This window comes from Palaemon carinicauda, chromosome 4 (assembly GCF_036898095.1).
Source record: "Palaemon carinicauda isolate YSFRI2023 chromosome 4, ASM3689809v2, whole genome shotgun sequence".
NCBI lineage: Eukaryota > Metazoa > Arthropoda > Malacostraca > Decapoda > Palaemonidae > Palaemon > Palaemon carinicauda.
This window is the reverse complement of record NC_090728.1, coordinates 64,934,808-64,957,307: the sequence shown is the minus strand read 5'-3', so window position 1 is coordinate 64,957,307 and position 22,500 is coordinate 64,934,808. Positions and strand designations below refer to the sequence as shown.

The 22,500-nt window shown below is 37.8% G+C and overlaps 1 protein-coding gene across 2 annotated transcripts in view; it reads left to right on the top strand.

Annotated features, from left to right (window-relative positions):
* LOC137639995 (uncharacterized) overlaps positions 1-22,500 on the top strand; it is a 96,182-nt gene that overhangs the window by 23,521 nt on the left and 50,161 nt on the right. Inside the window, exon 1 of one of the 2 annotated variants that reach the window (XM_068372336.1) lies at positions 16,031-16,157. The exons of the other annotated variant lie outside the window; for it this stretch is intronic. The gene's annotated coding sequence lies outside the window, so the exon portion shown is untranslated. Of the gene's footprint in view, positions 1-16,030; positions 16,158-22,500 lie in introns of those variants that run through there. 2 annotated transcript variants of the gene reach the window in all.

Here is a 22,500-nt window from a genome sequence, read left to right as displayed (position 1 = left end):
TCTGCGTTTCTCCTATGTAACATTGTCTGTTTCTCGAACATGTAATTTCCTGTTGCCTTGAGGTTTTGTATATAAAGGAGAGTGTTCTTTAATAAAGTTACTCAGTTGATTGCATCCTGCCTTTGAGTCATAACCTTGCTCTCGGCCGTCACAATCTCGAACTATCAAATGGAGAGTTATAAAATTCTCAATTGATAATTAATATGGTCTGCACCTAATATGTTTTGAATGAAAATATTCGTCTTCCAGATTCAAACTTTGTTAATCAAAGGAAATTGAGACTGACAGAAGAATAATATGAAATATTCTCGAAAACCAACATACAAATGACCTTCCGTGAAATTATTCTTATAAACACATCCACAAATAGACATGATATCAAATACACTGTCTTATGTTAGAGTTCTCTTGCTTGAGGGTACACTCGGGAACACTATTCTATCTTACTTCTCTTCCTCTTTTGGTGTTGTAGCTGTTCTTAAAATATTATATTTTTTACCTTGTTTCCTTTCCTCACTGGGGTATTTTCCCTGTTGGAACCCTTGGGCTTATAGAATCCTGCTTTTCCAACTAGGGTTATAGCTTAGCAATTAATAATAATAATAATAATAATAATAATAATAATAATAATAATAATAATAATAATATTCTGCCAGACCAGCTGGACGATAACCAATTCAGAAATCTGAGAGTTTTTTTAGCATTAGATTTATGACGTCATTGAAACCATTCATGACTTTTACATTACTAATGTTGATTACCATATCATAAACACCATCAACGTCATATCTGACACCTGTATCAATCTCCCTCTCTGTCTCACAAACAAATCTGAAAGCTGCATTTAGCTCCAGAGAGGAAAAAATGATCGTTTTACATTCATCGGTCTGGGTGAACAGATGCGTTTGATCTGTAGCTTCTAATGAAAATGCTTTGCCTCGCTCCACCTCTACAAGTGAAATAGAAAAAAAGGAAATTGTCCAAGGCTATAGTAGATGACGTGTGTGAGACGCATCAAAGGGTATCCATAGATAAACATATAACTTATTGTCAAAGAGACGAGTTGTTTCGTCTCAGTATGGTCTTCCAATTGCTCTTCATGAGCTATGTCAACTGATATTGTCTAGATCAGGGGTTCCCAATCTGGGGTAGAGTACAAGTAGCAATTACTTTTCATGAGCTATGTCAACTGATATTGTCTAGATCAGGGGTTCCCAATCTGGGGTAGACTACATGTAGCAATTACTCTTCATGAGCTATGTCAACTGATATTGTCTAGATCAGGGGTTCCCAATCAAGGGTAGAGTACATGTAGCAATTGCTCTTCACGAGCTATGTCAACTGATATTGTCTAGATCAGGGGTTCCCAATCTAGGGTAGAGTACATGTAGCAATTGCTCTTCATGATGTATGTCAACTGATATTGTCTAGATCAGGGGTTCCCAATCTGGGGTAGACTACATGTAACAACTGCTCTTCATGAGCTATGTCAACTGATATTGTCTAAATCAGGGGTTCCCAATCTGGGGTAGACTACATGTAGCAATTGCTCTTCATGAGCTATGTCAACTGATATTGTCTAAATCAGGGGTTCCCAATCTGGGGTAGACTACATGTAGCAATTGCTCTTCATGAGCTATGTCAACTGATATTGTCTAGATCAGGGGTTCCCAATCTGGGGTAGACTACATGTAGCAATTGCTCTTCATGAGCTATGTCAACTGATATTGTCTAGATCAGGGGTTCCCAATCTGGGGTAGACTACATGTAGCAATTCCTCTTCATGAGCTATGTCAACTGATATTGTCTAGATCAGGGGGTCCCAATCTGGGGTAGACTACAGGTAGCAATTGCTCTTCATAAGGTATGTTAACTAATATTGTCTAGATCAGGGGTTCCCAATCTGGGGTAGACTACATGTAGCAATTGCTCTTCATGAGCTATGTCAACTGATATTGTCTAAGATCAGGGGTTCCTAATCTGGGGTAGACATGTAGCAACTGCTCTTCATGAGCTATGTCAACTGATATTATAAAGATCAGGGGTCCCTATTCTGGGGTAGACTACATGTAGCAATTACTCTTCATGAGCTATGTCAACTGATATTGTCTAGATCAGGGGGTCCTCAATCTGGGGTAGACTACAGGTAGCAATTGCTCTTCATAAGGTATGTTAACTAATATTGTCTAGATCAGGGGTTCCCAATCTGGGGTAGACTACATGTAACAATTGCTCTTCATGAGCTATGTCAACTGATATTGTCTAAGATCAGGGGTTCCTAATCTGGGGTAGACATGTAGCAACTGCTATTCATGAGCTATGTCAACTGATATTGTCTAGATCAGGGGTTCCCTATCTGGGGTAGACTACATGTAGCAAGTGCTCTTCATGAGCTATGTCAACTGATATTGTCTAGATCAGGGGTTCCCAATCTGGGGTAGACTACATGTAGCAACTGCTCTTCATGACCTATGTCAACTGATATTGTCTAGATCAGGGGTTCCCAATCTGGGGTAAACTACATGTAGCAATTGCTCTTCATGACCTATGTCAACTGATATTGTCTAGATCAGGGGTTCCCAATCTGGGGTAGACTACATGTAGCAATTGCTCTTCATGACCTATGTCAACTGATATTGTCTAGATCAGGGGTTCCTAATCTAGGGTAGACTACATGTTGCAATTGCTCTTCATGAGCTATGTCAACTGATATTGTCTAGATCAGGGGTTCCCAATCTGGGGTAGACTACATGTAGCAATTGCTCCTCGTGAGCTATGTCAACTGATATTGCCTAGATCAGGAGTTCCCAATCTGGGGTAGACTGCATGTAGCAATTGCTCTTCATGAGCTATGTCACCTGATATTGTCTAGATCAGGGGTTCCCAATCTGGGGTAGATTACATGTAGCAATTGCTCTTTATGAGCTATGTCACCTGATATTGTCTAGATCAGGGATTCCCAATCTGGGGTAGACTACATGTAGCAACTGCTCTTCATGAGCTATGTCAACTGATATTGTCTATATCAGGGTTTCCCAATCTGGGGTAGACTACATGTAGCAATTGCTCTTCATGGGCTATGTCAACTCATATTGTCTTGAGCAGGTTGTTCTCAATCTGGGGTAGACTACATGTAGCAACTGCTCTTCATGAGCTATGTCAACTGATATTGTCTAGATCAGGAGTTCCCAATCTGGGTAGACTACATGTAGCAATTGCTCTTCATGAGCTATGTCAACTGATATTGTCTAGATCAGGGGTTCCCAATCTGGGGTAGACTACATGTAGCAATTGCTCTTCATGGGCTATGTCAACTCATATTGTCTTGAGCAGTTGTTCTCAATCTGGGGTAGACTACATGTAGCAACTGCTCTTCATGAGCTATATCAACTGATATTGTCTAGATCAGGAGTTCCCAATCTGGGTAGACTACATGTAGCAATTGCTCTTCATGAGCTATGTCAACTGATATTGTCTAGATCAGGGGTTCCCTATCTGGGGTAGACTACATGTAGCAATTGCTCTTCATGAGCTATGTCAACTGATATTGTCTAGATCAGGGGTTCCCGATCTGGGGTAGACTACATGTAGCCACTAATCTTCATGAGCTATGTCAACTGATATTGTTTAGATCTAGGGTTCCCAATCTGAGGTAGACTACATGTAGTAATTGCTCTTCATAAGCTATGTCAACTGATATTGTCTAGATCAGGGGTTCTCAATCTGGGGTAGACTACATGTAGCAATTGCTCTTCATGAGCTCTGTTAACTGATATTGTCTAGATCTAGGGTTCCCAATCAGGGGTAGACCACATTTAGCAATTGCTCTTCATGAGCTATGTCACCTGATATTATCTAGATCAGGGGTTTCCAATCTGGGGTAGACTACATGTAGCAATTGCTCTTCATGAGCTATGTCACATGATATTATCTAGATCAGGAGTTCCTAATCTGGGGGTAGAGTACATGTAGCAATTGCTCTTCGTGAGGTATGTCAACTGATATTGTCTAGATCAGGGGCTTCCCAATCTGGGGTAGAGTACATGTAGCAATTGCTCTTCATGAGCTATGTCAACTGATATTGTCTAGATCAGGGGTTCCCAATCTGGGGTAGAGTACATGTAGCAATTGCTCTGCATGAGCTATGTCAACTGATATTGTCTAGATCAGGGAGTTCCCAATCTGGGGTAGACTACATGTAGCAATTGCTCTTCATGAGCTATGTCAAGTGATATTGTCTAGATCAGGGGTTCCCAATCTGGGGTAGACTACATGTAGCAATTGCTCTTCATGAGCTATGTCAACTGATATTGTCTAGATCAGGGGTTCCCAATCTGGGGTAGACTACATGTAGCAATTGCTCTTCATGAGCTATGTCAACTGATATTGTCTAGATCAGGGGTTCCCTATCTGGGGTAGACTACATGTAGCAATTGCTCTTCATGAGCTATGTTAACTGATATTGTCTAGATCAGGGGTTCCCTATCTGGGGTAGACTACGTGTAGCAATTGCTCTTCATGAGCTGTGTCAACTGATATTGTCTAGATCATGGGTTCCCAATCTGGGGTAAACTACATGTAGCAATTGCTTTTCATGAGCTATGTCAACTGATATTGTCTAGATCAGGGGTTCCTAATCTAGGGTAGACTACATGTAGCAATTACTCTTCATGAGCTATGTCAACTGATATTGTCTATATCAAGGGTTCCCAATCTGGGTAGACTACATGTAGCAATTGCTCTTCATGAGCTATGTTAACTGATATTGTCTAGATCAGGGGTTCCCAATATGGGGTAGACTATATCCAGCAATTGCTCTTCATGAGCTATGTCAACTGATATTGTCTAGATCAGGGGTTCCCAATCTAGGGTAGACTACATGTAGCAATTGCTCTTCATGAGCTATGTCAATTGATATCGTCTAGATCTAGGGTTCCCAATCTGGGTAGACTACATGTAGCAATTGCTCTTCATGAGCTATGTCAACTGATATTGTCTAGATCAGGGGTTCCCAATCTAGGGTAGACTACATGTAGCAATTGCTCTTCATAAGCTATGTCAACTGATATTGTCTAAGTCAGGGGTTCCCAATCTGGGGTAGACTACATGTAGCAATTGCTCTTCATGAGCTATGTCAACTGATATTGTCTAGATCAGGGGTTCCCATTCTGGGGTAGACTACATGTAGCAATTGCTCTTCATGAGCTATGTCAACTGATATTATCTAGATCAAGGATTTCCAATCTGGGGTAGACTACATGTAGCAATTGCTCTTCATGAGCTATGTCAACTGATATTGTCTAGGTCAGGGGTTCCCAATCTTGGTAGACTACATGTAGCAATCGCTCTTCAAGAGCTACATCAACTGATATTGTCTAGATCAGGGGTTCCCAATCTAGGGTAGACTACATGTAGCAATTGCTCTTCATAAGCTATGTCAACTGATATTGTCTAAGTCAGGGGTTCCCAATCTGGGGTAGACTACATGTAGCAACTGCTCTTCATGAGCTATGTCAACTGATATTGTCTAGATCAGGGGTTCCCAATCTGGGGTAGACTACATGTAGCAATTGCTCTTCATGAGCTATGTCAACTGATATTATCTAGATCAAGGATTTCCAATCTGGGGTAGACTACATGTAGAAATTGCTATTTATAAGCTATGTCAACTGATATTATCTAGATCAGGAGTTCCCAATCTGGGGTAGACATGTAGCAACTGCTTTTCATGAACTATGTCAACTAATATTGTCTAGATCAGGGGTTCCCAATCTGGGGTAGACTACATGTACCAATTGCTCTCCATGAGCTATGTTAACTGATATTGTCTAGATCAGGGGTTCCCTATCTGGGGTAGACCACATGTAGCAATTGCTCTCCATGAGCTATGTCAACTGATATTGTCTAGATCAGGGGTTCCCAATCTAGGGTAGACTACATGTACCAATTGCTCTCCATGAGCTATGTCAACTGATATTGTCTAGATCAGGGGTTCCCTCTCTGGGGTAGACCACATGTCGCAATTGCTATTCATGAGCTATGTCAACTGATATTGTCTAGATCATGAGTTCCCAATCTGGGGTAGACTACATGTAGCAATTCCTCTTCATGAGCTATGTCAACTGATATCGTATAGATCAGGGGTTCCCTATCTGGGGTAGACTACAGATAGCAATTCCTCTTCATGAGCTATGTCAGTTGATATTGTCTAGATCAGGGGTTCCCAATCTGGGGTAGACTACGTGTAGCAATTGCTCTTCATGAGCTAGGTCAACTGATATTGTCTAGATCAGGGGTTCCCAATCTGGGGTAGACTACATGTACCAATTGCTCTCCATGAGCTATGTTAACTGATATTGTCTAGATCAGGGGTTCCCTATCTGGGGTAGACCACATGTAGCAATTGCTCTCCATGAGCTATGTCAACTGATATTGTCTAGATCAGGGGTTCCCAATCTAGGGTAGACTACATGTACCAATTGCTCTCCATGATCTATGTTAACTGATATTGTCTAGATCAGGGGTTCCCTCTCTGGGGTAGACCACATGTCGCAATTGCTATTCATGAGCTATGTCAACTGATATTGTCTAGATCATGAGTTCCCAATCTGGGGTAGACTACATGTAGCAATTCCTCTTCATGAGCTATGTCAACTGATATCGTATAGATCAGGGGTTCCCTATCTGGGGTAGACTACATGTAGCAATTGCTCTTCATGAGCTATGTCAACTGATATTGTCTAGATCAGGGGTTCCCAATCTGGGATAGACTACATGTAGCAATTGCTCTTCATGACCTATGTCACCTGATATTGTCTAGATCAGGGGTTCCCAATCTGGGGTAGACTACATGTAGCAATTGCTCTTCATGAGCTATGTCAACTGATATTGTCATTAGGGGTTCCCAATCTGGGGTAGACTACATGTAGCAATTGCTTTTCATGAGCTATGTCAACTGATATTGTCTAGATCAGGGGTTCCCAATCTGGGGTAGACTACATGTAGCAATTGCTCTTCATGAGCTATGTCAACTGATATTATCTAGATCAGGGGTTCCCAATCTGGGGTAGACTACATGTAGCAATTGCTCTTCATGAGCTATGTCAACTAATATTATCTAGATCAGGGGTTCCCAATCTGGGGTAGACTTCATGTAGCAATTGCTCTTCATGAGCTATGTCAACTGATATTGTCTACATCAGGGGTTCCCAATCTGGGGTAGACTACATGTAGCAATTACTCTTCATGAGCTATGTCAACTGATATTGTCTACATCAGGGGTTCCTAATCTGGGGTAGACTCCATGTAGCAATTGCTCTTCATGAGCTATGTCAACTGATATTGTCTAGATCAGGGGTTCCCAATCTGGGGTAGACTACATGTAGCAATTGCTCTTCATGAGCTATGTCACCTGATATTGTCTAGATCTAGGGTTCCCAATCTGGGGTAGACTACATGTAGCAATTGCTCTTCATGAGCTATGTCAACTGATATTGTCTAGATCAAGGGTTCCCAATCTGGGGTAGACTGCATGTAGCAAATTGCTCTTCATGAGCTATGTCAACTGATATTGTCTAGACGTAGGGTTCCCAATCTGCGTAGACTACATGTCGCAATTGCTCTTCATGGGCTATGTCAACTGATATTGTCTAGATCAGGGGTTCCCAGTGGTACATTTCAACTCCTGAGGGGGTACATTAAATTTGAAAGAGTAGTCAATACTATGCAATGCATAAGGTAATCTGCAAAGTGATCAAATAATAAAACCATATCACTACCCAATACTAGAAAATACCAATTCAGGTTCTCTTAGAAATGTTTGTTTTTTTTTTTTTTTTTTGGAAAATCATCGTTTAGGAACTCTAATTTAAAAAAAAAAAAAAAAATTCTTTACAACGGTGTAAAAAAATTCCATTCATATTATTAGCCTAATCATGCTTAATGAAAGTGAAGGTCTCTTGATATTTCTCCTAAATTTTCTCTCAGAATTTAGTGAAAGAATTTATCGTCTGGATACACTAGTTCAATAATGCATGTAATATTAGGTATTACATCAGATTATGGAATTAATACATTACCTGAATTACAGTATTAATTGGTTTCTAGGGATATATACATCAGGTTTTATACGATATATTTAGTGAAAAAAAAGGAAGAATCTGATTTTTTTTCTTCATATATTTAACACTTAAAAACCCCTAATTTTAATCGGAAATTTCCGTAAAAATATACCGCTCCTAGCCGTATTTCAATAAAAAACAGGCGACCGTAATTTTACCATAATTTGTTATCATATTTTACGGGTTGGTGACTGTAATATCACTCCTTTACGTCAATATATCGGTTTTTTTTAAAACGTTAAATGCTTGGCAATATTTATTCCAGGATTTTTAATGTGTTTTACAGTAAATTTTTAACAGTGAAGGAGTTACAAGGATTTTGGATGTCTCAAAGACTTTTTAGTCCATCCGCAGACTCCATTTGCTCTTTGATAGAGCGATTTAGTTTAAGCATTTAGAGAGTTCTTATGATCTTGTCTAACTTATTCTTGAATTCTTTTACCATGTTACTGTTTATTACATTCGCTGGAAGTCTATTCCATGTGTTTTCTATTTTGCATTTAAAGAAATGAAAACACAAATCTATCAATAAACCAAAGAAACTGAATTCCTAAATATAAAGGAAAAGAATTTCTTGTTAAAATAGAAATTAGACCAGACGTACGAACAAGGAATTTCCTTATATAGGTAAAAGGAAAGCGTTAAATTTATCTCTAGTCTAAGACGTAAATAAGTAAATAATTGGGAGGATCTTTAAGTGGGGAAGATGCTTTCAGTGTTGAAGTTGGAAGTCGATAACACACGACAATCTACATTCCAGTTTAGATTAATTAACTCGGAAGTTTTTTTTCTCATTCACTGCCAGTCGAGGTTTCTGTTTGGACTGGTCGTCCAGAACTCTCTCTCTCTCTCTCTCTCTCTCTCTCTCTCTCTCTCTCTCTCTCTCTCTCTCTCTCAACAACAGCGCCTCTTCCAGTAGCAGTCTAAATAGAGGTTTTTCTCATTCACTGCCAGTCGAGGTTTCTGTTTGGACTGGTCATCCAGAACTCTCTCTCTCTCTCTCTCTCTCTCTCTCTCTCTTCTCTCTCTCTCTCTCTCTCTCTCTCTAACTCGAAGTTTTTTCTCGTTCACTGCCAGTCGAGGTTTCTGTTTGGACTGGTCGTCCAGAACTCTCTCTCTCTCTCTCTCTCTCTCTCTCTCTCTCTCTCTCTCTCTCTCTCTCTCTCTCTCTCTACAACAGCGCCTCTTCCAGTAGCAGTCTAAATAGAGGTTTTTTCTCATTCACTGCCAGTCGTGGTTTCTGTTTGGACTGGTCGTCCAGAACTCTCTCTCTCTCTCTCTCTCTCTCTCTCTCTCTCTCTCTCTCTCTCTCTCTCTCTCAACAACAGCGGCTCTTCCAGTAGCAATCCAAATAGAGGTATTCTCCGCGGATGGATTAAAAAGTCTTTGAGATATCCAAAATCCTTCTCTCTCTCTCTCTCTCTCTCTCTCTCTCTCTCTCTCTCTCTCTCTCTCTCTCTCTCTCTCAGCAACAGCGCCTGTTCCAGTAGCAGTCCAAATAAAGGTATTTTCCGCGGATGGATTAAAAAGTCTTTGATACATCCAAAATCCTTCTCTCTCTCTCTCTCTCTCTCTCTCTCTCTCTCTCTCTCTCTCTCTCTCTCTCTCTCTCTCTCAAAACAACAGCGCCTTTTCCATTAGCAGTACAAATAGAGGTATTCAAAATACTTAAAGGAATAACAAATGTAGATTACGACAATCTATTCACGCTTAGCAAAAATCAGCCCAGAGGTGACGGATACAAACTGGAATTACAATATCACTCAATGTGGTAATTTCTTTAAATACAAAATAGAAAATACATGGTATAGACTTCCAGCGGATGTAGTAAACAGTAACACGCTAAATGAGTTCAAGAATAAGTTAGACAAGATCATACCTCTAAATGCTTAAACTAAATCGCTCTACCAAAGTGCAAATGGAGTCTCCGCGGATGGATTAAAAAGTCTGAGACATCCAAAATCCTTCTCTCTCTCTCTCTCTCTCTCTCTCTCTCTCTCTCTCTCTCTCTCTCTCTCTCTCTCTCTCTCTCTCTCTCTCTCTCTCAGCGGATTTAGTAAACAGTAACACGGTAAACGAGTTCAAGAATAAGTTAGACAAGATCATAAGAACTCTCTAAATGCTTAAAGTAAATCGCTCTACCAAAGAGCAAATGGAGTCTCCGCGGATGGACCAAAAAACGTCTTTGAGTCATCCAAAATCCTTCTCTCTCTCTCTCTCTCTCTCTCTCTCTCTCTCTCTCTCTCTCTCTCTCTCTCTCTCTCTCTTAGCGGATGTAGTAAACAGTAACAAGGTAAACTAGTTCAAGAATAAGTTAGACAAGATCATAGGAACTCTCTAAATGCTTAAACTAAATCGCTCAACCAAAGAGCAAATGGAGTCTCCGCGGATGGACCAAAAAACGTCTTTGAGTCATCCAAAATCCTTCTCTCTCTCTCTCTCTCCTCTCTCTCTCTCTCTCTCTCTCTCTCTCTCTCTCTCTCTCTTAGCGGATGTAGTAAACAGTAACACCGTAAAAGAGTTCAAGAATAAGTTAGACAAGATCATAACTCTAAATGCTTAAACTAAATCGCTCTACCAAAGAGCAAATGGAGTCTCTGCGGATGGATTAAAAAGTCTTTGAGACATCCAAAATCCTTGTAACTCCTTGTAACTCTAGGAGCAGCAACAGTAGCAAAAAATTGTAAGAGAAATTCATCATATATGTAATTGTTAAAGAAGGTTACAGTACATTTATATAAATTAATTGATTCGTCAAATTTACAAATGTATTTGTCTCTTCAATGTGACCATGAAAACTATTCCATTATATCATCAAAATTATAATATCCTATATTACAGACTGTATGAAAATAAAAACCACCCACATAAATGCATTTAAATGTGTACTTTTTAAATAAATTTATCGTTAGAAAACATCATTTAATAAATTTTCAAAACCATTAGTTGTAATTTCATGAGCAGGAGTAACAGACTCACAGAAAATGTTTTGTAAGTTAACCCTGTAGCGAGAAAACTTGAGCCTTTACCTCTGCTAAACAATTGCTGTGGCCTTATTGGTAACGTCTCTGCCTGGTGATGGATATTAGGTGGTGTTGCAGAAAGCAAAAGAGTGACATTCTGATGATTGGTTACCGACATCCTTCTGGTGTCATAGGACAAGCTATTGAGAGAGGCTAAAATCACTAGCTATACCACCATATGCACTCGCCTCTCAGGCTATACACCGTTTACAGCGCTTCCAGAAGGCTCCAATCACTGTCAATTCTTTCCTCACACATCTGCAATTTTCATATGATACAAGTGTCATATATAACATAAACTGTTAGAAAAAAAAAACGTAATCTTAATCGGAAATTATCCGTAAAAATATACTGTTCCCAACCGTATTTCAGTAAAATACTGGCGACCGTAATTTTACCTTTGTTACCTTTTACGGTTTGGTGACAGTGATATCACTCCTTACGTCAATATATCCGTTTATAAAACGGTAAAAAACCTGGAATAATGTTGCTAGACATTTACTGTTATTTTAATGCAAATTTTTAACTGTATGTTGAGGATTGTTTTCTTTGATAAAGGACATGGAACTGCTCATCTTTTCTTGGCATTAACAAAGACATTCTACCGTAAAGAAAAAAGCCAGTTGAAACAATTTATACATTTGCAAGATTAAGAAAACTCTTGCGAAGTTTTGTAATTTGCATTGTTAATGAAGTAACAACTGACATGCGATAGAATAATCAAGAGGGGGAAAGAATACGAAATAGATTTGTCGCAGGAGGGATGGTCGGAAAAAAAGTGGAAATTAGGAAAGGATTAAATGAAACTTGGAATGGGAAAAATATTCGTGAAATGAAACTTGGAATGGGAAAAATATTCGTGGAATGAAACTTGGAATGGGAAAAATATTCGTGGAATGAAACTTGGAATGAAACTTGGAATGGGAAAAATATTCGTGGAATGAAACTTGGAATGAAACTGGAATGGGAAAAAATATTCGTGAAATGAAACTTGGAATGAAACTTGGAATGGGAGAAATATTCGTGGAATGAAACTTGGAATCAAACTTGGAATGGGAAAAATATTCGTGGAATGAAAATTGGAATGGGAAAAATATTCGTGGAATGAAACTTGGAATGAAACTTGGAATGAAAACTTGGAATGGGAAAAATATTCGTGGAATGAAAATTGGAATGGGAAAAATATTCGTGGAATGAACCTTGGAATGAAACTTGGAATGGGAAAAATATTCGTGGAATGAAACTTAGAATGAAACTTGGAATGTGAAAAATATTCGTAAATTTGGAATGTCTCATGCTGCTGTCACTGTAAAACTGGACAGGGGAATTTCTAGATTAACTGTCAGGAAGAAATATCGATTAAGCTTTCCTTCATCTCCCTTCTAGGAGGACACTCAAAAATCAAACCATTGCTCTCTAGTCTTGGGTAGTGCCATAGCCTCTGTACCATGGCCTTCCACTGTCTTGAGTTAGTGATCTCTTGCTTGAGGGTACACTCGGGCACACTATTCTATCTTGTTTCTCTTCCTCTTTTTATTTTGAAGTTTTAATTCTCTTGTTATTTTCAAGTTTTTTAGTTTATATATGAAAGATTTATCTTGATGTTATTATTGCTCTTAAACTTCTCTTGTAATTTTTCCTAATTTCCTTTCCTTACTAGGCTATTTTTCCTGTTGGGGCCCTTGGGCTTATAGCATCCTGTTTTTCCAACTAGGGCCGTTGCTTAGTAAGTAAGTAAGTAAGTAATAATAATAATAATAATAATAATAATAATAATAATAATAATAATAATAACTTTATAGTTTCTTGTATTGTCTGCAACCTCACCATCCTTATGAGCTAATGATGGGGTCTGGGGAGTCTATAGGTCTACCTGATTAGTTATCAGCAGCCATTGCCTGGCCCTACCTGGCCCTAGCTTGGGTGAAGAGGGGGCTTGGGTGCTGATCATATGGATATATGGTCAGTCTCTAGGGCATTGTCACTCTATTGCCTTTGCCATTCATGAGCGACCTTTAAACCTTTAGATATTGATAACTTAACAAATAATTTTTGTCTGTTCTTCATTTCTAAATATGTGAACCTTTTTATATTTTGGTTTTTATTATTGTTTTATTTACTCAGATAAGAATATACTGTATATTATGAATATTCGAGTATTTTGTATATTATATCAGAATATTTTCAAGACTTTAATGCTTATAATCTATTTTCGTCACTGAATTATTGCAAACGATAGTGAGGAAAAAACTAAGAAAATATAAAAAAAATTTTTGGGGGGGAGGGGTAATTTTAAAATCCTATCATGATGAAATATAAGAATATGATATATGGACTTTAATATTCATTATTTTATATTTGGCACTGAATAAAGGCAAACGACAATGACGAGAAAACTAAGATAATACAATTTTTTTTTTTTTTTTTTTTTTTGTAACTTTAAGATCATATCCTAATGAAATATGAGATACGGATGCTAAGGATTTAGACATAGATAACTATTATCTAAATCAGCTTTGTATATGACATATCTGTTTTTGACGTTGTTAATAGTTTAAATAGGACATATCTGTTTAGACATTGTTACTGTTCTAGAATGATTCATTGCTAACTTGTTCTCATCATTTATTTATTTCCTTATATCCTTTCCTCACTGGGATATTTTTCCCTATTGGAGCCCTTGGGCTTATAGCATCTTGCTTTTCCAACTATGGTTGTAGCTTGGCTAGTAATAATAATAATAATAATAATAATAATAATAATAATAATTTGTTCTCATCATTTATTTATTTCCTTATTTCCTTTCCTCACTGGGCTATTTTTTCCCTATTGGAGCCCTTGGGCTTATAGCATCTTGATTTTCCAACTAGGGTTGTAGCTTGGCTAGTAATAATAATAATAATAATAATAATAATAATAATAATAATTTGTTCTCATCATTTATTTATTTCCTTATTTCCTTTCCTCACTGGGCTATTTTTCCCTATTAGAGCCCTTGGGCTTATAGCATCTTGCTTTTCCAACTAGGGCTGTAGATTGGCTAATAATAATAATAATAATAATAATAATAATAATAATAATAATAATAATAATAATCTGTTCTCATCATTTATTTATTTCCTTATTTCCTTTCCTCACTGGGCTATTTTTTCCCTATTGGAGCCCTTTGGCTTATAGCATCTTGATTTTCCAACTAGGGCTGTAGCTTGGCTAATAATAATAATAATAATAATAATAATAATAATAATAATCATTTGTTCTCATCATTTATTTATTTCCTTATTTCATTTCCTCACTGGGCTATTTTTTCCCTATTAGAGCCCTTGGGCTTATAGCATCTTGCTTTTCCAACTAGGGCTGTAGCTTGGCTAGTAATAATGATAATAATAATAATAATAATTTGTTCTCATCATTTATTTATTTCCTTATTTCCTTTCCTCACTGGGCTTTTTTTTCCCTATTGGAGCCCTTGGGCTTATACCATCTTGCTTTTCCAACTAGGGTTATAGCTTGGCTAATAATAATAATAATAATAATAATAATAATAATAATAATAATAATAATAATAATAATAATAATTTGTTCTCATCATTTATTTATTTCCTTATTTCCTTTCCTCACTGGGCTATTTTTTCCCTATTAGTGCCCTTGGGCTTATAGCATCTTGCTTTTCCAACTAGGGCTGTAGCTTGGCTAATAATAGTAATAATAATAATAATAATAATAATAACAATAATATTCAGTTGCTATTTTCTACGTAGAACGGAATGAAGAGGAAGGGATACGTGTTCCCAGCAACAAGGTACGTTTGTCCTTGGAAGCTGAACCAGAACTCAACCAGAATTTAACCAAAACTCAACCAGAGGGGGGAACCACGCCCGCCTGAATCTACCTTCCCAGGCTCCAGGGCTCTCTCTCCCGTCCGAGCCTACGGATGGCGAAAGCATTGATCCAGGATCTCTCTCTCTTACTCTCTCCTCTCTCTCTCTCACTCTCCCTCGCTCTCGCTCGCTCTCTCTTTCTTTCTTACCTGCGCTGCCTGCCACTCAGTGCCCAAATAGTAACCAGAAATCATTGTGGTCAAATGAGGATCTAATGTTATGTAATAGATTACGAGTCACTCTTCTTCTTTGATACGTCAAGAGATCCTGTGCTCTCGTGACCTAGTAAAAGACAATTGGCCCATTCATAACCTCCTGGGGGTGTGAGACGTAGAAATATACATTAGACTGTTCCCTCTATACCAGAATTAAGACCAAAGTCTGTTTATTTTAATAAACATTATCTAATGTGCATATTAATATTAATAATAATAGTACCCAAACCTTCAATTTAATAAGCAGGCCTAAGCTGAATGCATTCGCGGTTCTAACCGAACCATACCTCCAGGTGGTTCGCATTTTGAGTTCGTGTTCTCAAAATGGGGCACCAAATCATATATACATCTCTTTCGGTTCTTGTGACGGAGGGAGGGGGAGAAGAGGAGGAAGTGCGAGGTAGGGGGAGGGAGTGGGTGGGAGAAACACTGCTCTTGCCTGGAGGAGGTGAGAGGCGTGAACAGAATGAGTCACGCTTCCTACCTATGGCAACTCTCCAAGTCCAAGAGCTACCTGAACGAGCTGCACGCATGCCCTGGCTGACGTCCACCTCGTTCGAAACCTTGGGTTTTTGTCTTCGAATCGATATTAATCCCATTTTTTAGATAATTTCAAAGCATGGATATGTTTATCAAAGGAGAGACAAGCTTAATTAGTTAATTGCTAGTCAATAAATCTCTATAAAACAAGAAATCTTAATGGTTTTTGTAGAGTATCATATACTGGCAACGACTTCGCGCCCGAACACATTTTCAAATTTCCTTCTTAATGTTTCTCTTACATGATGGAGGCCAGCAGCCCAATCGCGCTTCAGTCAATTGTAAGGTTGAGCGGTGAGCTGAAGTGTAGCGGAATTGGCGTTGTTCCTTTGTGTGTCTTTGACGGCCGATTTTGGATATTATTTCAGTGCAAAACAGGTAAATGGATTATCTTATGTTCATTATTAAATGGTGTTTAAATCGTGCTTAGCTGATTTGATTGGAAATATTGCGAGAAAATAGTGCATGTCGACTAATATATATATTTTTATAATTTCGCTTTAATTTTTCAATTATCAAATTGGTTTATGGAAATTACATTGATTATACCGAGTGTGAATTTTCTGTAGAGAATTTTCGTTATATTATAATCATACTGACTAGAGAACATTATCAAATCGTAGGTCAAGTTTCATATAAAGGTTACTCTTCGGGAAAATTATAGTTTTAAGCAGTATCTTGTATATTTTCTTATAACTAAAAATTAACCGTTTAATGTTGTGATTATCTAATGAATAAAAAAATCATAACATCGAAACATTTCTGTAAACGAGATAAGTTAAAATGGTTATAACGAATATTAATAAATGATCAGTTCTGCGAATGTGGAGGAAGTACCCAGACTATTAATAATATTCGCTGATTTTGCCCACTATCTCATCATTTGGACATCTAGGACGTATGGCAATGAAAGATAGCTTCAATAGTTGGTCTGTTTGGCATAATAAGTTATGAATGACACGACAAATTCGATTAGTAAATACAGCTGAACTGAAATAGAAGATGACTCTTTATAATTTTCTCACCAAAGGCATCATTATCCATCTTCCTTTGGAGATGACTCCTTTCATTTCTCACCAAAGGCATCATTATCCATCTTCCTTTGGAGATGACTCCTATCATTTCTCACCTAAGGCATCATTATCCATCTTCCTTTGGAGATGACGCTTATCATTTCTCACCAAAGGCATCATTATCCATCTTCCTTTGGAGATGAGTCTTATCATTTCTCACCAAAGGCATCATTATCCATCTTCCTTTGGAGATGACTCCTATCATTTCTCATCAAAGGCATCATTATCCATCTTCCTTTGGAGATAATTATCATTTCTCACCAAAGGCATCATTTTCCATCTTCCTTTGAAGATGACTACTATCATTTCTCATCAAAGGCATCATTGTCCATCTTCCTTTGGAAATGACTCCTATATTTTCTCATCAAAGGCTTCCTTTGGAGATGACTCCTATCATTTCTCACCAAAGGCATCATTATCCATCTTCCTTTGGAGATGACTCCTATCATTTCTCACCAAAGGCATCATTATCCATCTTCCTTTGGAGATGACTTTTATCATTTCTCACCAAAGGCATCATTATCCATCTTCCTTTGGAGATAACTCCTATCATTTCTCATCAAAGTCATCATTATCCATCTTCCTTTGGAGATGACTCCTTTCTTTTCTCACCAAAGGCATCATTATCCATCTTCCTTTGGAGATGACTCCTATCATTTCTCACCAAAGGCATCATTATCCATCTTCCTTTGGAAATAACTCCTATCATTTCTCATCAAAGGCATCATTATCCATCTTCCTTTGGAGATGACTCCTATCATTTCTCACCAAAGGCATCATTATCCATCTTCCTATGGAGATAACTCCTATAATTTCTCATCAAAGGCATCATTATCCATCTTCCTTTGGAGATGACTCCTATTATTTCTCACCTAAGGCATCATTATCCATCTTCCTATGGAGATAACTCCTATAATTTCTCATCAAAGGCATCATTATCCATCTTCCTTTGGAGATAAGTCCTATCATTTCTCACCAAAGTCATCATTATCCATCTTCCTTTGGAGATGACTCCTATCATTTCTCACCAAAGGCATCATTATCCATCTTCCTTTGGAGATGACTCTTATCATTTCTCACCAAAGGCATCATTAACCATCTTCCTTTGGAGATGACTCCAATCATTTCTCACCAAATTCATCATTATCCATCTTCCTTTGGAGATGACTCCTATCATTTCTCATCAAAGGCATCATTATCCATCTTCCTTTGGAGATGACTCCTATCATTTCTCACCAAAGGCATCATTATCCATCATCCTTTGGAGATGACTCCTATCATTTCTCACCAAAGTCATCATTATCCATCTTCCTTTGGAGATGACTCATTATTTCTCACCAAAGGCATCATTATCCATCTTCCCTGGGAGATGAGTCCTATCATTTCTCACCAAAGGCATCATTATCCATATTCCTTTGGAGATGACTTATAATTTCTCACCAAAGACATCATTATCCCTCTTCCTTTGAAGATGACTCCTATCATTTCTCACCAAAGGCATCATTATCCATCTTCCTTTGGAGATGACTCCTACCATTTCTAACTAAAAGCATCATTATCCATCTTCCTATTTTCCCTACCTAACCTAACCTATGAACCATGTCCTTACCTACCGGGGTCTACGCGGGTTTAGTTCGTTGGGGGCAGAATGAAAAACCACATTTTACAAATGGACGCAAGAACACTACCTAACCTAAGGTTCCTCGTCTAACCTAGCCTAAAGTACCCTACCTAACCTAACCTAGGAACCACATCCTTACTTACCCGGGGCTATGCAGGTTTAGTTCGTTGGGCAGTCTGAAAAACTGCATTTTATAAACAGACACCAGAACACCAGTTAACTTAAGGTTCCTCACCTAACTTAACCTAAGGTACCCTACCTAACCTAAACTATAGTCAATTCTTTTTACTGGGGCATATTTGCACCAACTCACAGGGGTGCCCTTTTAGCTCGGAAAAGTTTCCTGATCGCTGATTGGTGGGACAAGATAATTCTAACCAATCGGATAGCAGGAAACTTTTCCGAGCTAAAAGGGCACCGCTACAAGTCGGTACAAATGCACGTCATTTAAAAAACATCGAGTGTAGGAGCCATATCTCTTACCTACGGGGTGCTACGCCTCCCTGCTTCTCCTTCTATTAACGTGCTTTTTTGCCATTTTGTATGGGGTAAGCACTGTTACCTTCTATTTTTTTGAATGACTTTCCTTTGATTGGGGTATACCGTAGCCCCGATTTGCTGCCCTGCTTGACATCACTTTAGACCCCGGTAGCGTATGTCCCTATGCTGTACCAGTCACCAGCGTCCTTCCTCCAGGCAGCAAGGAGTCCTGGAGCGATTAGGTCAACAGTTCGAGACGTGTGAGGTGTCTGTTATGTTTTCTTAGGCGTTGAAGTGGCTTTGAGACCCCCCTTATATTACCATATTCTTAGCTTACCCTGTCCAAACGAATTACATTCACCCCATTTTGCTTATAGGATAGGAAGTAAAATCTCTCACTGTCATAGTATGATGGGGATCGTTCGAATTATAATGAATTCCATCCTGTTCGTTATACTACGCGTGCAGTTAATTCTAATAGTCAGGCCTTCTCCATCATGAGGTTCAATACCACACAGTATTCTAGAAGTTTTAATTCCAGCTGTGACCAAGTCGTGGAATGATCTACCTACTCGGGTAGTTGAATCGGTAGAACTTCAAAAGTTTAAACTTGATATAAATTCTTTTTTTTATGTTGAGCAGGCTGACATGAGTCTTATTATAGTTTATATATCAAAATATATATTTTAATATTGTTACTTTTTTTTAAATATTTTGTTTTGATTGTTCATTATTTCTTATATCGTTTATTTATTTCCTTCTTTCCTTTCCTCACTGGGCTATGTTTCCCTGTTGAAGCCCTTGGGTTTATAAAATCTTGCTTTTCCAACTAGGGTTGTAGCTTAGGCTATTTTTCCCTGTTGAAGCCCTCGGGTTTATAGCATCTTGCTTTTCCAACTAGGGCTGTAGCTTAGCTAGTTATCATATCAAATGTATATAAGAGAGTGTGTAGGATATAGGAAACAATTAGCTGGCGATCCTCCAAAGTTAGATCAATGGCAGCTGGTTCTTTCGTTCTGTTTTTCTTAGCTGTTTATAATGAGTTGTGCATCTTTTTACTCTCATGCACGCATGCAAGCACGTCAATTTATGTCTGGGGTTTGGCCAGTTTTCATCACCACGCTGACCAGTGTGGATTGGTAATGGTGAGAGATTTTGGTCTGATCGTTCACAGCAAACCAACCTAGTAAGGGTGGCCCTGACTAGTACAGATTTGCTGATCATGTCGATACGCTAACCATTTCACCACGTTTAGGTAACCCCATCAAACTGAGGTTGATCATTTATCCAGTGGGTAGTACTGTCAGTGCATTTATTATTACTATTATTATTATTATTATTATTATTATTATTATTGTTGTTGTTGTTGTTGTTGTTATTTTTATTATTATTGTTGTTGTTGTTGTTGTTTTTATTATTATTTATATTGTTTTTATTATTATTATTATTATTATTATTATTATTATTATTATTATTATTATTATTGTTGTTGTTGTTATAATTATTATTATTATTATTATTATTATTATTATTATTATTATTATTATTGTTGTTGTTGATACTGGCTAAGCTACAACCCTAGTTGGAAAAGCATGATGCTATAACCCAGAGGGCTCCAACAGGGAAAAATAGCCCAGTGAGGAAAGGAAACAAGGAAATAGATAAATCACAAGAGAAGTAATAACGATCAAAATAAAATATTTCAAGATCATTAACGCCATTGAATTAGATCTATCATATATATACCATAAAAAAATTCATAAAAACCAGAGGGAGAGAAGCAAGGTAGAAATAGCGTGCCCGAATATACCCTCAAGTAGGAGAACTCTAACCCAAGACAGTGGAAGACCATGGTACAGAGGTTATGGCACTACCCAAGACTTGCGGTGCATTCTTTTTTTTTATCTTTTATTATGAAATACACATTTACAATCTTACAGTTTATAACATATATACATCATAGTATATTTACATAAATAATTTTCCATTTTACATATAGTGTATTTATAGTTGAATAAAAATTATTTAGATATGTTTTTAAATCAAAAATATATCTAGGTGTGAATACTTTTTTAATAGAAGTGGGCTCAAGTGTCTTATAGCATTCCTTTGACCCCTATCTGCACCTACACTTGCTTTATACCCTATTCATTTTGAAAAATGTCACATACCACCATGGAGTGCCACATTCCTCTGTCCTCGCTTTCTTTCTTCCATCTTGCTGTTCAGCATCTAATTTTTACCTCTTAGACACTTTAGCTATGGTAAGCAGCCCTTCTAGGAGAAATTCACTCCAAAATCAAACCACCGTTCCCTTGTCTTGTGTAATGCCATAGCCTCTGTACCATAGTCTTCCACTATCTTGGATTAGAGTTCTCTTGCACACTAGTCTATCTTATTTCTCTTCCTCTTGTCTTCTCAGAAGGGAGGATGACTGTGTCCGCTCTCAGAAAATTAGGTCTGCTTGGCAGTCACGAGATAAACATAACAATGATTTCGAGATCCTGTTTTCATTATATCTGCTTCTCCCAGCTTCTTTTGTGTCGGAAAGCCCCAGATTTGTACTAGGTAATGAAATTCATATAGATAAATGGATAGATAGATAGCTTTTATATACAGGTCCATCAGTATGCATTCATAGAAAAAAAGTTGATAAACATAAAAATGATTTCGAGAGCTTGGCTTTATCACACCTGCTTTTCACAGCTTCTGCTGTGACGGAAAGCCCCAGATTAGTCCTTGGTAACGAAGTTCATATAGAGATAGATAGATAGGTAACTTTTATATGCAGGTCCATCAGTATTCATTCATAGAAAAAAGTAATATTTATAGTTTATAGTCGAGAATACTTGAGTGATTTCGTTGTTGTAGTAAACAGTCCCTGTATACACTTAAAAATTGCCGCAAAAAAGGGTAAAAATCCTGGAATAATTATTGCCAGGCATTTACTATTTTAAAACTGATATATTGACGTAAAGGAGAGATATTACGGTCACCTACCCGTAAAAGATGGTAACAAAGTAGGGTAATATCACGGTCGATTGTATTTTACTGAAATACGTCTGAGAACAGTATACTTTTACGAAGAATTTCAGATTGAAATTACGTTAATTTTAACAGTGTACAATCTGCACCTTTGGAAGATCGTCATTTTCATGTGGCCATCTCTGTAGTTTACCTTTTCTCTCGGGTTATGAACATTATCAGAGATACTGGAGGAATGCCAATACTGGGTTTGGATAGGCAATTAGTACCAAGTGTTACCCTTTCTGGGTAAGGATACCTTAACGTGGTGAAAAAGTGTACGTATCGTTATGGTCAGCTAAGGTGTACTAGTTAGGGTCACCTATATTAGGTTGATTTGCTGTGAGTGATCAGACTGAAGTCTCCCACCATCACTAATCTGCAATGGCTAGCGTAGGATGCGAATGGGCAAAGCCCATACTTGAGACCTTTGTCTTGCAATAGACTAGAAACGGCTGCGTTTTATGCTGTTGTTGTTGTTGTTGTTGTTACGTATAATGATAAAACAAGAATATAAATAAAG